At 46.5% G+C, this 14,710-nt stretch overlaps 1 pseudogene; it reads left to right on the plus strand.

The window, feature by feature from the left end:
- Positions 1 to 14,710, plus strand: part of LOC112124918 — a 377,084-nt pseudogene that overhangs the window by 136,875 nt on the left and 225,499 nt on the right.

Consider the following 14,710-nt stretch of genomic DNA (forward strand, 5'->3'; position numbering starts at 1 on the left):
TTTGACTACATTTATTTCAGAAGCATTTTGGCTGTAGAGCAGTGTAACCGAAGGGACAGGACTCCTTACCTAGCAAGACCACCGTCTCATAGTTCTCCTGCATTACGTCTCTGTAGAGGGCTCTCTGAGTGGGGTCCAGCAGAGCCCATTCCCCCTTGGTGAAATACACAGCCACCTCCTCGAAGGTCACCGGCCCCTGAAAAAGCAAGAGTCCAACACTCAGTACCAACCCCAATATTCACGGAACAGCAGAACCAGGTAAATGGAAGCTCCGGGAGACGTATGTTAACAGAGTTCCACCCCACCTTGCTTAGAGCAGCCTGGAGGGATCAGAGGGTAGAAAGAGAGAACCTTTGTGTCTCCCAGCTGACAGACGGAGGCAGGGTCTTCACATTTATCACATACCTACTAGCCAGAGCTTGATATAGGGGCTGGGGCTGTCTCTGGACCCTGCTGGTAGGAATCCCAACACTCTCCAAATAAAATATATGGAAGAAAGGGGACATCTATAGTAAAGAATATAAGTTAGAAGGTCAGAACTGTAGAAAATTGGTAAGGGAAGCTATCAGAAATCAACCACCAATCAAGGAAAATAAGAAGGAAGTTTTAAAAAAGTATATTAAGTACAAAATGAATCCTAACAACGGTAGTGGGAAATCACTAGATGGAAATGGCGGAATTATCAAAAATTATGCAGAAGAGGTAAAGTGTTCAATAAATATTTCTCTCCTGGGTTTGGGGAAAAACAGATGATGTACTCATATCATAAGATATTTGACGATGACACTCTTTCCATTCCAACAATAGCTCACGAGGACGTTAAATAGCAGCTATTAAAGTTAGACATGTTTAAATCAGCAGGTCCAGACAACTTATATCCAAGAGTTTTAAAAGACCCAGTGGAGGAGCGTGGTGGACTGTTAATGTTGATTTTAATTAGGACTTGGAACACTGGGGAAATTCCAGAAGACTGGAATCAAGCTAATGCTGTGCCAATATTTAAAGAGTGTAAAAGAGATGACCCAGCTAATTACAAGAGTGTCAGTCTGACATCGATACTGGGCAAGATAATGGAGCAGCAGATACTGGATTTTATTAATAAAGAATTAAAGGAGGGTAATATAATTAGTGCCCATTAACAAAGGTTTAGAGAAAATAGATCCTATCAAACTAACTGGATATCCTTACTGGAGGAGATGAAAAGTTTGGTTGCAGCTAATAGTATTGATGTAATATACCTAGACTTCTGACTTGGCATATGACTTGGTTCAGCACAATATTTTGACTAAAAAACTAGAATGATACAAAATAAACACGGCATACATGAAATAGATTAAAAACTGTGATTGTTAAATAGCACAGGGCCAAGAACCAATCCCTGTGGGAACCCACTAGAAATAAATCCACTCGACCATGGTTCCCCATTTATATTCTTATCAATGACCTAGAAGAGAATATAAAATCATCACTGATAAAGTTTGCAGTTCCCACAAAGATTGGGGGTGGGGGTAACTAATGAAGTGTCAGTAGATTCAGGATCCAGCACTGGGAGTCTGAGAAATTTTCCCAGCCCTGGCTGGGGGGTTATTGCCTGTTCCACAAAGAGGGAAAGTTCCATTGCCAACTCCTGTGCCTTGAAACTAGGCCTTATCTGACACTACACCCCATATTCATCATAGTGGTATGATTAAAATATGATTAGGACATAATTATGATGCATTTTGTACAAGATGTGTCATGTGAGGTGTTATTGGAAAAGTTATGATTTTCTGAATACGATTATCCTATTTGTGTACATGTATCATGTTTGTATCTGTAGTTATGGATATTGACTATGTATCTGTATTTCAAATGTGCTTACTCTGGGTAACACCCACAACTAGCCTTTCAGGTACAACAATGAAGAAGCTAGACAAGTGCTGATGGCTCATCAACAAATATAGAATATCTTAGCCTTCTTGTGAATGTTTCAGCCAGCCTATGAGTCATGGCTCCTATGACTCAGCAGGGCATGATAGGGCATGTGATCAGACCACATGACACTGGACTCCATTTTGGTACCAGTATTTTTCCACAAACTGCACAGGGAACTGACTTTGGAACAAAGGGTTCCCACCATATGGAAAAGCTACATAATGTGGGGTGTGATATCATCTCTTGGCCTCACTCCCCACACAAGAGAACACCTGGAAACACCTGAGGAACAAAAGACTGAACTGGGGGAAGTGCTTGTCCCAGGCTAAAGGGATTTCTAGCCTGTGTATGGAAACTTGGTGGACTGCTTCTATCATCAGTCAGGGTGAGAAATTGCTAATTCAAATCCAATCTATCTAGCATGTTACTATGCACTATAAGAAGGTATAATTCTGGATTTATACTACAGCAGGTGTGCAAGGTTGGGGAGCTGGGAAATTGGCTGTTGTCTTCTATCTGTCCTTGAGTGGCTTAGGTAAAACACTCAGGTAGCTTAGTTGGGTGTATGGCGCCACCTGCCGTTGTGTTGGGTGATAACAGGGCCTGGAGAGGCTGGCTGAATCTCCAGCAAAGCAGTGTGAGAAGGGCCAGCCCAACTTGAGGGTTAGAGGACACAGCGATTCCCAGAAGCCCCCCAGACTGCACCCCAGGGATGACAACCTATCACACCCTAGATTACACAAGTCTCAGCAGGTTTGTTACATCCTGTCCCCTCCCTTTCTCCACCCTAGATATTTCCTGCCTCCCACCACCTCGAGCAGCTCCCCCCTTCTATGCCTTGACTGCTCCTCTCCCTCCAAGCAGAACCCACCACCAGCTCCCTGATAATCTCTTACCTGAGCCAGTTCCATTGCAGCTATTTCCTTCCCCCTGGGAGGATGGGATGATCTGGAGTGAAACGTGGACGTTATTCTGTAGCCTGCCAGGGTGAGAAGGGCAATTTGAGAGAATTCAGATGGGGCTTTTGTCCATTCCACAAGCCGATTCCCCCCAGGACTTTTCCCTGCTAATGGACATTCTAGGTTCTGCCACACTGTGAAGCACAGAGTGACCTTATTCCAGTACAGGCCTAGCTCCCTCCCACCAGGGTGTATAACCCTCTGAGACATGGTGAAACCCTCCCAGTTACAGAGTCTCTGAACCAAAGGCTAGAGAAGAGCAGAATCAAAGGAGTCACTTTGGGGGATTCTCCCTGTCATTGTCCCCAAGGCAACTGTCTCAGGTTTAAAAAGTTGTTTGATGCTCCAGCCTTTATACAATCTCTCCTGCGAGTGCCCCCTTTCATGGGCTGGGCCTAGTTTTAGCTTTTGGCAAGCGTGACCCCGGGGGCTCTGAGACCTGGCCTTCTTGCCTCAGCACACCTTGTTTCTTTCTGTGGCTCCCCAGTGAGTCCAAATGAGTAGATACTCCTGATACAGAACGGCCCACTGCGTCAGACCAATGGTCCATCTAGCCCAATGGCCAATACCAGGTGCTTCAGAGAGAATGAACAGAACAGGTAATCATCAAGTGATGCATCCCCTGTCACCCATTCCCAGCTTCTGGCAAACAGAGGCTAGGGACACCATCACTGCCCATCCTACCTGTGACACTGGCAGATGAGGAGTTAGCTCTTGCAAATGCCCCCATATCTTAATTGAACATGGACAAACGCATAGCTGGAATCAGTCTGGCTCATCCTGTGTTAGGATTGTTAAAACAGGTTGTGAAGGCTGAATCCCCACTCTGTCACTTCGAGTGCAGAAGGTGGGGGCCCACAAGGATTTTAAAAATTAATACTGGCCACTCCAAGCTTGTATTAAACTCCCAAGGTTACAGCTTCTCTCTGACCTTGGCTTGGTAAACGCTGCCACCACCCAAATGCAAAAAAACCCCTTTGAACCCAGGAAGAAGCACTTGGGAATTCCACCCTGTGGGGTACCTTCAAGCCCTTTCTCACACATACCCCTCCGGGGAAGAGCTGAGAAAGAAAACAGCCACAACCAATTTCCTTTCAGCTAATCAAACAACATGCACAAACCTTTTAGGACAGCAAAAATCTTAAAAAAGGTAAATTTTATTAAAAACGAAAAGGGAAAAAATACATCTGGAACGTAGGCTTTTTGCTAGATCTTAAAAGAAACAATTACAAAAATTAAGCACCCAAAATAGCTTTCTTGGGTATTCAGCTTAAAGGTTACAAGCAACAAAAGCATCTGGGGTTAGCACAGAGGAGATCCACAAGCCAAAATAAGAAATAAACCTGATCATGTCTAGCTAAACATTCTGAGCTACTTACACATTTGAAGTTCAAATAAGTAGTTCTAGGCATGATCTGATGATTTATGATTATACCTGGCTTAACCTTTACTCAGCATTCCTGCTGCCCTCTGTTCCCCTCTTTCCCGGAGAGCAACAGACAAAGGGAAAGTTTCTTTCCCCATTTAAGAAAGTTCTAGCCTTCCCATTGGCTCTTTTGGTCAGGTGCCCACTTTTTCCCCTTTACCTGGGGGACATTTTAACCCTTTACAGGTAAAGCACGTAGAGAACAGCTACCAAGAGGGACTTTATGTCTAACTGGTTGGCTGGTTGTCCATAAAAGGAAGCTACCCACTCCCTTCATTTATCACACAGGTATTAGAATTATAAGAATGTGTTTAGTGTTTAGACTTTATGGAATGCTTGTGAGTTGCTGCCTAGGTTAATATCTGACTAGTTGCATTGTGAGCCTCTGTGGCTATGTAAATCACCAGACAGGAGAGAGACTTTACTTATGTGAAATGCTGATATGATGGAGATGCGGGAGACAGGCTCTCCTGGCTCCACTCCCGTTAGGGTATGTCTGCAGTACACCAGGGAGTGGGGCTTTCAGCCTGGGTCCACAGACTTGCGTTAATGATGCTCAGGCTAGCACATTAAAAATAGCTGTGTAGACATTGCAGCTCAGGCTGTAGCTCAGGCTCCCAAGCCTACCCCTGGTTTGAGAGACCGAGCTCCAGCCCAACCTCCAACATCTACACAGTTACACATAGCCCACCAGTGCAAGTGTGTGGACCCAGGCTGGGAGGATCTCTCCCAGAGGCAATGTAGACATACCCATTATGTGCTACTTCCTAGCCTTTGCTTTTTGCAAGGCTGATCCCCACAGCTCCACTACTCTGAGACAGGCCCTTCTGGAGGCAGTACCCCTTTGTGTCATGATGGCACTTCAGTGAGTCCGAATGATTTGAGACTCCTCCTAAACACCATCTCTTTTGGGATGCTGCAGCCATAAAAAACGGTTACCTAACTTTCGTAACTGTTGTTCTTCGAGATGGGTTGCTCATGTCCATTCTCTTCTAAGTGTGCATGCACCCACATGTGTGGTCATGGGACATTTTTGCCTGAGTGGTACCCATGGGGTGGGCTGTGGCGCCCTCTGGAGTGCCACGCTCATGCAGTGGCATATCAGGTGCCGCTGGCCCTACGCCCTCTCAGTTCCTTCTTGCTGACAACTCCGGGTAATGGAATGGACATGAGCTATACATCTCGAATGGACATGAGCTATACATATCAGCAGTTACGAAAGGTAGGTAACCGTTTTTCTTCTTTGAGTGCTTACTCAGGTCGATTCCATTCTAGGTGACTCACGAGAAGTGTCCTTGGAGGTGGGCTCAGAGTTCACAGTGTGGAAGCAGAGCAAGGCCTGACAGGGATTGGAAGGGAATTTCAAATGCAAACAGTCTTTGTTAGCAAGAGTCAGGCTAACTGTAACCCTAATAACGCGAGATTTGTAGAAGTGAGGATTGTGTGAGGCGAGTGGGAAAGAAGCGTGTGAGAAGTTGTCGCGACCTTGTGTAGATAATGTGTAGACAATATGGAATGTAGACTAGAGTCTAAATAAGTGAGAAAAATAAGTTATCAGGATGACCTATGTATAAACAAAATGCAGCTGTTGCTCATTATTGTCTGTAACAAAAGGTATAAATGCTTGCTGTAATTGTTTACCTGTTGAGAGACCTGCCTAAGAGGGGGAGACCCTGTGTCCTAGTGCACTCTCTCCCTCTACGCAACTGCTTGAGAAAATAAAGCATCTGACTTTGCTGTACCCAACCAAAAGAGTGAGAACTGTGTTTTTCTCCGACAACAGTCTTGCAGCATTGCCCTGCCAAAGGCAGCGTCATCTCAAGCTTGCTGGGTAAGAGCGTAATGAGATGCAAATGCGTGGACGGACGACCAGGTTGCAGCCAGACAGATTTCTTGGATTGGCACCTGTGCCAGAAAGGCTGCTGATGAGCCTGCACCCTAGTGGAGTGAGCCATCACGATAGTCGGCAGGGGCACCTTTGCCAGCTCATAAGAGTAGTGGATGCAGGCCGTGATCCAAGACAAGATTCTCTGGGTAGACACTGGGCAACCCTTCATCCTGTTTGCAACAGCAATGAACTACTGCGTTGATGTTCAGAACTGCTTCGTTCTATCCATGTAGAAGGCCAGCGCCCCTCTGACATCCAGGGTATGCAGCCTGCGTGCATCAACCATCGCATGAGGCTTTGGACAAAAGACGGGTAAGTAGATTCCTTGACCAGTATGAAACTGGGAGACGACCTTGGGCAGAAAAGCCAGGTACAGACACAACTGGACCTTGTCCTTACAGAAGACCGTATAAAGTGGGTCCGACGTGAGCACCCTGATGTCGGACACCCTATGTGCCAAAGTTATAGCGACCAAGGAGGAGACCTTCCAGGAGAGAAGCAGGAGGGAGCAGGAAGCAAAGAGTTCAAAGCGGGGACCCATGAGCCTTGACAGCACAAGATTCAGGTCCCAAGGGGAGACCTGGTCCCAGACATGAGGGTAGAGGTGCTCCAGACCTTTTAAGAACCGTGCGCCATCATGGGACAGGCGAAGACCGTCCTGCCTTGAAACTTGGAAGTTCTGGGAGGCAGGCAGGCAGCATAGTTCCACCCACACCCCATCACACGAGAGCAGCCAAGAAGCATCAGAGTGAGGGGAGAAAAAAAAAGCACCCCCACTCCTCCCAGCAGAGTTCATCACATTCATCACTCACCTACTAGCCAGAGGCTGATACAGGAGATGGAGCCCCCAGCAGGGTTCAGGGACAACTCCCTGGTGCGAATCGCAACACCCTCCTCACTGCCAGCAGCCAGATAGGAGGGGATGGGGTGTCTTCCCTGAGTTTCACTGGTGGGTGCCCCTTTATATCTCACAGTAGCCTCTGGCCAGTAGGTTGAGGCTCCAGTATTGAAGTCTGGTAAGTTTTCCTAGCCCAGTTCATGGGGGGTGTTTCCTGCTTGTCTAATTAGGGAATTCCCACCCACAAACCATAGGGGTCTGGTGCTGGGATCTAGGCATCACAGTAAACAAATCTCAGCAGGTTTATCACACCCTGTACTCCTCCCTTTCTCCACCCTGTGGCTTTCCTGCCCTCTCCCACCTCCAGACCAGCTCTCTCAGAAGTGCTCACCTCCTCTGTATTTACTGCCCTTCTCCCTCCAAAAAGAACCCACCAGCAAGTCCCTGATAATCCCTACCTCAAATGGCTCCACTGCAGCCATTTCCCTTCCCTGGTCCCTGGGAGGATGAAAACATCTGGCGGAAAACGTGGATGTTGCGCTGCAGCCTGTTAGGGCAAAAAGGACAATTGGGGACATGTCAGAACGGGAAATAATTTTACAGCACAATTCCCCCCCGACTCTTTCCCTGCACACGGATGGTCTAGACTGTCATGCAAATCGAAAAATTCAAAACACAAAAATTTGGGGAGCTGGGGGGTGTTATCTACCAGACATCTGTTAGAAAAGGAATTCAATCAAACACAAAGTGTCCAATAAGTTCTTGGAATGTACAGGGGACACCTGTTTTCTTTGAGAGGATGGAAGCAGTAACTGGAAGAGGAAGGAATGAGTTAGGAAACTGAAGGCGGAGAGCAATATGGGCAAAAGTGATGAGAAAATGATCGATGTCACAGTTCTATGAGAAGGAAGGCATGAGATCAGCAGAATAAGGACAATGGATGTCCAAAAGGCAGACTTCAACCAATGCGGAGAACTGGTAGGTGAGGTCCCACAGGAATAAAACCTCAGAGGGAGAAAAGAGTTCAGGAGAGCTCACTGGCCGTTCCTCAGAGACAATATTAAAGGAGCAGCAGCAAAGGATCACAATGTGAAGGAAAGACAGACAGAGTAAGTGGCCAATATGGCTCTACCATAAGCTCTTTCATGACCAGAAAATAAAAAGGAATCCTATAAAAAGTGGAATCATGGACAAATTTCTATGGATGAGTACAAAAGAATTGCACAAGCATGTGGGGACAAAATCAGAAAGGTTAACTCACAAAACACTCTTGGAAGTGACACAAAAAAGGCAAACATAAGGGTTCTAAAAATATTTTAGGAGCAAGAGCCAGGGGAAGGAAAGTGTAGGTCCTCTACTTACCAGAGAAGAAGAAGAGCTAATAATAGATGACATCAACAAGACGAAGGTGTTTAATGCCTTTTTACACTCACTAAAAAAATGTAATTGTGATCAGATACTTCATTATTCTTAACCAAGAGGGGGAAGGAACAGAAACCACAACGGGGAAATAAGAGGTTGAAAAAATATTTACATAAGTTAAATTTAATTTAAGTCAGCAGGGCCTAATGAAATTCATCCTGGGCTACTCAAGAAATTAGCTGAAGCAATCTTGGAACAGTTAACAATGATCTCTGACAACTCCGGGAGGATGGTGAGGTCCCACAAGACTGGAAAAGGGCAAACATAAAACCTGTCATCAAAAAAGGGAACAACGAAGACCTGGGGAATAGAGGCCAGTCAAGCCTAATTTAGATACCCAGAAAGAAAAATGTATTAAACAATCAATGTATAAGCACCTAGAGGATAGCAAAGTGATAAATTATAGCCAGCATAGATTATCGAATACAAACAATGCCAAACCAATCTAATTCCTACTTTAACAGGGGTACTGGCCTTATGACACTGTAGACATGACATATCTTAATTTTAGGAAGACTTTTGACAGAAGACCCCATGACATTCTCATCAGCAATCTAGGGAAATGTTGTGTACTTGAAAGTCTGTACTCAAAGAGTAATTATTAATGGCTCGCTGACAAATTGGGAGGATGTATCTAATGCGGTCCCACAGGAGCCAATCCTCAATCTGGTACTACTCAATATTTTCATTAATGACTTGGATAATGGAGTGGAGAGTGTGCTTATTAAATTTGAGGATGACACCAAGCTGGGAAGAGTTGCAAACACGTTGGAGAACAGGATTTATAAATTAGAGAATTGAGCTGAATGAACAAGATGAAATTCAATAAAGACAAGTGCAAAGTACTACATTTTAGGGAAGGAAAATCCAATGCACAACTACAAACTGGAGACTAACTGGCTAGGGGGCAGTACTACTCAAAAGGATCTGGGGGTTATAGTGGATCACAAATTGAATCTGAGCCAGCCATGTGACTCAGTTGTGACGAAGGCTAGTTCAGTATTGGAATAGGTTACCAAGGGAGGTTGTGGAATCATCATTGGAGGTTTTTAAGGACAGGTTGGACAAACACCTCAGTGTTGGGGGGCTGGACTAGGTGACCTCTCATGGTTTATTCCAGCCCTACAGTTCAATGATTCTATTCTGAGGAAATGTTTGGTCATTTTATTACATCACTGACCCGGACCACCCCACTAGCACTAAACCGAGACATTTTGAAACCCTCCCAGTAACAAAGTCTGGGAACCAAATACGAGACAAGAGCAGAACAAAAGGAGTGACTTGGGGGATTTTCGCTGACACTGTCCCCAGGGCAGCACACTCCCACAGCCCAGAGCCCAGGGAGAGTCAGGAATTGACTTTTCCACTCCCTGCACCTCACCTTGTTCACTGGAAAGGGAATCTGTCCAGGGATGCTGCAGTAAGTGTGTGGGGGCAGGTTAGAGATCTGGGACTCTCTCTTCCTAATTATTTCTCCCACTGCCCATATCAATCTCTCTCTCCCTTTTCTCCTTGTGTTTCCCCATCTCCTGTCCCTCCCCCTCTGGCAGACAGACAGCCATTCCTGGGTGTTCGCTCTCCTATGGCTGGATCGTCTCCTACAATTGCTAAGGGGAGGAGAGATGTGGGGTGAGGAGGGACTATTTGTGCAGAGTCACTTTCATGCCTATCCCCAGCACGTTCCCTGAGGTCTCTATCAATCACCTGGAGTATTTGACTCAGATGTTGGTGTGGGCAGAGCCAAGGGCTGGCCCATGGAGCTAATTACAGCTGGAGAAAGTCCTCACCTTGCCCGGGCACGGGAAGCTTCACTCCAAGTCACTCCCAAGCCCACACCCCACCAGGGGAGCAGCAGCTGCTCAGTCTGGGCTCCCAGATCACAATGCAGGCAGCAGCGTCTGACCCAGGAAGCTCAACCCCAATATCCTGAGAGAGAGAGAGACACACACACACACAGTCAGACAGAGACTGAGGGCTTTCCCCTTCCCCCCTTTAGCAACAACTGAAACCCCCCCCTACAGGGACATGTCCTGATTTTATTTGCCCCCATGTTAATCTGGAGTCACTTCATGTTCTTCCTTGAAGTGTCTCTTGAGTAACACTGGTCTCAGTGAGACCAGAAACATGGCTCGGGAGGAGGCCAGAGTCCTTTCCTCCTCCCTCACCCCCTCTGCCCCTTCTTCTGAGAAGGATTCATAGCAACAGTTTTCTCTCCAAAACCTGAAGTTCCAGCAGTTCTGAAAACGGGGAGAGAAGCAAAGCCTGTCATGATTTCATACACCTCTACCCCGATATGACACGAATTCGGATAGAACGCGGTACAGCAGTGCTCCGGGGGGGGGGGCCGGGCTGCACACTCCAGCGGATCAAAGCAAGTTCGATATAACGTGGTTTCACCTATAATGCGGTAAGATTTTTTGGCTCCCGAGGACAGCGTTATATCGGGGTAGAGGTGTATCAGTAATTGATAAATGGATAGAAAGTTATCAGCAGCCCCTGCCAGCCATTCACACAGGTGAGGGCAGCCCTGGGCGATGCTTCTTTAACAGGAGAATGGATGGCATGGAGGAGCCAAAATTTTTAAGAAATTTCCATGCCTGGTGACTGGCAGATAATGGCCAATAGGGACCCATCCCAGAGACGACATCTCAGCACTGGGCGAAGCAACCCCTCGTGGAGACCATTCATCATGGGGGTTTGGAATACTGCTGGTGAACGTAGTGAGGAGAAAGTGAGGGGCTAATACAGTAGCATGGAGATTCTCAACCACTCTGGGTACAGCCTGGGCAGCAAGGAGCCAGGCACAGAGTGAGCCCCCTTCCTGTGCCCCCTGAAGAAAAGAAAAGGGTCCAGCCAACTGTCCTATGAGCAGATTAGAGACACCCATGGACAGCAGGTATCCTAGGCAAGGGTAGGCTGTGCCTTCCCAAACAACCTAGCATGGCCCTGCCCACACTCCATCCCCAGGCCAGGCCCCCTCTGGTTCCCTTCCCAGAGTGCTCTGCCTTGGCTGGCCCAGGCTGGCTGGCCTGCCTCCCGCAGGGAGTCAGGGCAGCTGGTGCTGGGGCCGCATCGCCTGGAGCCCCAGGGTAGCCACCCCACCTGTCCGCCCAGAGACCCCCGGCACACAGGAAGCACTGCCACCTGGCGTACCGGGGCCGGGAGCACAGTTACCCGGCACACCAGGGCCCGTGGTGGGGGTGCTCTGGGCTCCTGGGAAAGGCTGAAGAAGGAGAACCTCCCCCAATGGCCGGATCACCAGCCGCCCATGGAGACACCCTTCCCCCAAACAGAGGGAGACCTCTGGCTTTGATGTGTATTAAATATGGGGCACTTTCATCAGCAAACATTTTAATGGAGATAAAGGGGGAGAGAAATGAGTCTCAAATGAGAGGGGAAAGTTGATCATTTCAAACCCTGTAACTGCCAGGATGATGAATGATTCAAGACAACAAATTCCCTCCAAAACAGGAGAAGTTGCTGCAACATGGTAACATCTCCAAACCTGAGATGCTTTTTAATAGACATTTGATAATTACATGGAAAAAGGCAAAATCTGAACAGCCTGACATCAATGTTCAGTCCTTAAAAAGACAAGGGTGGAAATCCGGGGAATTTTTGATGAATTTTCACAAAATAGAAAGGAAAGTGGAAAAATGTGAGGGATTTTACATCGATAGTCAATAGTAGGTAAAGAGGTAGAATTTGAGTGAATTTCATATTGTTACTTGACAAATCAAAAGAAAATGGAAAACCTGCAAAAAATTTCTATCAATATTCAAGAATTTGAGCAAAGGTTAAAATCAGAGGATATTTTATGTTAATGTTTTATAATTAGAAAGACAGTGAAAAAAATCTTAGAGAATATTAAATTAGTAACACATAACTAGAAAGAAAGCCAGGCAAAAGTTTGCGATATTTTAGAGTATTCTTCTGAAGAAGAGCTCTGTGTAGCTCAGAGATTTGTCTCTCTGATCAACTGAAGTGAGTCCAATAAAAGGTATTACCTCACCCACCTTGCCTTTCTAAATGCAAAGCAACGCACATTGGAGAGAAAAACTGCAGCTACTTATACATTGGGGGGTAAATTAACTATCAATTGTAGCCCATAGATCCAGCTTTAACATTTATTTTATGCAGCAGTAATGCCAATATCTTACTGGATACAAGCCTGTAGATTCCTTGCTTCAGCAGTTAGCATAAGGCTTGAGGTCTATGAACTCTGGCACAGATAAAACGGCCTAAGGGTCATCCCTAAGTTTTGGGGAACTGGAAATAGAGTGTCTAAGGGGGAATTTGGTCCATGATGACACCAGCCAACCACAGGAACATGAGCTAATGCTGGCTTTTGGATACAACATCCGCAGATGCCTCACCACAGGAGTACCATGGCGACAAATATGATAAGTTGTATTAATGGTCTCACTAACCCAGGAGAAGGACACCCCAACATTGGTAGGGTGAGGAAATACAAATAAGAAACAGAAGAAACCCCTACTGAACATGAATTAGACTGAGTGGCACAACGTAACACATTATAAAAGTTGTATCCCAGCCTGTGTGCAGGAGAAGAGAGAGATTTAGCCCTTGGAAGGTGCCAAGATGATGGCTACAGGTGATGATGAGGAAGGTGATGGGGATGAGATGAACATTTCAGGTTGTTCTGCAAGGGATGATGAGAGTATATGGATGTTCAGATGTACATTCTGTATTATCTCTGTCTATCTTACTGAGTTACAGTGTTTGTGACTTTGCTAAATGTATTATTAAACTATTGTAAATATAAAAGGGTCCCTATAGTGAGTGTTGCAACTGTGCACAATGGGGTTCCCAACTATAGAGTAATTTTAAAAATACTGGGCCTGATCTTGGGACAAGAACCTGTCAACCCTCAAAGTGATAACTGGGAATTCTTAGTAATCAATATAATTAATACATAAGCCAAAGAGCAGGCTACACAACTCAAGAACTGCATGTTGCTGTAGACAGCTCAATTAAAAAGTCCACTCTCACAGCTGCCACCAAAAAAGCTAACAACATGGTAGGATTCATAAGGAATGGGAGGCAGAATAACATCAAACATTTGTATATAAATAAAAGGGGCAGCCTCTAATATCCTGGGACCACCATGGTTACTACAGCACTGCACATAGGATATTTTATATCCATCTTTGAGAACTGATGAGGAAATAGGTCAAAAAAGAAATATTTGATAATATGACAGAAAATAACCAAGATCTGAAGGGATTTTATATTGATACTTAATACGTGAGAAAATTGGGACAGTTTGATGGGATTGTCTATAGAAGTTCAATATACACATGCAGACAGTAATGGTTCCCCCTTCACCACCACCATTCCCATGGGCAGCAGGAAGCCCTTTGTGAAGGTGTTTTAAGAAGGCCAGGGAGGGGGTCTGGAGCAGGAAAGCTCCCTGACAGTGGGGAGGGGCAGCAGTATGGGATGGGGAGAGGACAGGCAACTGGTGGCTGTGGGGAGCTGCACTAGAAAGCTGGGGGGGGGGGGGGCAGCAACTGGGCCTGGTTACTCCACTGAGAACACTCACTTCTCCCTTCCCCTCCTGTGTCCTTTCCATGCCCTGTTACTGGCAGAAAATGGCTGCCCTGTCCCACCCCAGAGCCAGCCATGTCTCCAGGCTCCCCATAAGCTGCACCCACTAATCCCCTTCCAGTTTGGGGAAGGGCTCAGGGCAACAATTTCCCACCTAAACAAGGACAATTTGCTGCAGATAAAACGGGTGGGAAAACTTCCCAGAGCTGAGGAGATTTTAAACTGACCTTTGAGAATTAGAAAATGGGGCAAAATCCAAGGAGGAGAATGAAGACATGGACAATCATTGGAGAGAAAAGGGTGGGGTGGAGGGAGAATCTACTTGGATTTGATACCCCTATTTGATCATTAGAGAAAAAGGGGAAGAATTCAGGAGAAATAAATCAGAGAGAATGTCAATAACCCCTCCCCCGCACTTCTCCCCCTGCGATCTCCTGCCTGCCCAGAGACAGGTCCATCTCCCCCAGTTCACACGGTCTGTGCCCTCCCTCCATCTCTGGCTCATTTTTCATCCCTCCCTTCCTAACCTATCCTCCCCCGCGCGCGCCTCTGGGGCAGCCCCTGGCTGGAGGCAGAGGGGTCACTGCTGTGAACGCAGCTCGAAGCCTGCCCCAGGTGCGGTAACAACCAGGGGCGGGGGGATCTGGGCCCCCTTGTGCAGAGGCGCTTCCCGCCTGTCCCTGCGCCCAGAG

Source organism: Terrapene carolina, unplaced genomic scaffold (genome assembly GCF_002925995.2).
Source record: "Terrapene carolina triunguis isolate 2854851 unplaced genomic scaffold, T_m_triunguis-2.0 Scaffold751, whole genome shotgun sequence".
NCBI classification, from domain to species: Eukaryota; Metazoa; Chordata; order Testudines; family Emydidae; genus Terrapene; species Terrapene triunguis.